Here is an 834-nt window from a genome sequence, read left to right on the forward strand (position 1 = left end):
GATATGACTGTGGTAAACTTAATTGATATAATTAAAAGTTGTGAAAAATATAAAGCTGACTCTGAAACTGTTAGTGATCTAGTAAGTTTAATAGTAGAAGAGCGCAAGTCTGAAGAATCAAAACAATGAAAGTTAGAGAATATAAAGCTCGAGAGAACAAAAACTGAATTAGAAATCGCACGCATTCGTTCCGAGCCAAAAGAGAATAATATAGAGCTAATTGAATCTAATAATTCCCTAGATTCTTTGATTAAGAGCATTAGAACATTGACCATTAAAGTGCCGAGTAAACCCGAAAATTGGGGATTCTTCTTTACATCGTTAGAACGAGCATTTATAGTTAAGTGTGTGCCAGATAAATATAAATCTGAGATTCTTCTTAATCTGCTTAGTGAAAGATCGTCTAATATTATCACATATATAAGTGATGATGATCTTAATAATTATGAAAAAGTGAAAGAAATAGTACTTACAGAATTTCAGCCAACGGCTCAATCTTGTCTGGACAATTTCAAAACAACCACGCGACATTCAAATGAAACGCACGTTCAGTTTGCGTCACGTTTAACAACTAGTTGGGAGTACTATTTAAAATTAAGAAATGTGACAGATTTCAAAACCTTAAATCAGCTAATAATTTCTGATAAACTCTTCCAAACATTGGACAGGGAAACCGCTACTTATATAAGTGTAAACCAATCGGACACCTGGTTTGAACCAATTAAACTAGGAAAGGAAATAGATTTATTTGGGTCTGGTTCATTTCATCGACAATCACTTCATCGACAGGCCATTTCATCGACACCACTTCTACAAAATGGTGACTGTTACACA

This window comes from Parasteatoda tepidariorum, chromosome 1 (assembly GCF_043381705.1).
Source record: "Parasteatoda tepidariorum isolate YZ-2023 chromosome 1, CAS_Ptep_4.0, whole genome shotgun sequence".
Classification (NCBI taxonomy): Eukaryota; Metazoa; Arthropoda; class Arachnida; order Araneae; family Theridiidae; genus Parasteatoda; species Parasteatoda tepidariorum.